Source organism: Glandiceps talaboti, chromosome 10 (assembly GCF_964340395.1).
Source record: "Glandiceps talaboti chromosome 10, keGlaTala1.1, whole genome shotgun sequence".
Lineage (NCBI taxonomy): Eukaryota > Metazoa > Hemichordata > Enteropneusta > Spengelidae > Glandiceps > Glandiceps talaboti.
The window spans coordinates 19930097-19930370 of NC_135558.1; positions in this window are offsets into that span (position 1 = coordinate 19930097).

A 274-nucleotide genomic window follows, 5' to 3' on the forward strand; every position below is an offset into this window, starting at 1 on the left:
GACAAGTAAATGGGAACTAGTACATTACAAACGATTGAATTTCAATATAATTAACTTGTCAGCTGTGACACATTTAATTCATAAGAGTGGAATTACACATATGATACAAGAACCCCTGATGAAGTACCTCTTAAAGCCATCGGACGTCAATCATAGTATACAAATTGCAGCCCCAAATATTGTGGATGAGGCTATTTTGGAGACCATACATTCACAGTGTTCAGGTACTGTATTTACATGTATGCAAACATACAAACGTAGAATTGAGGGATTT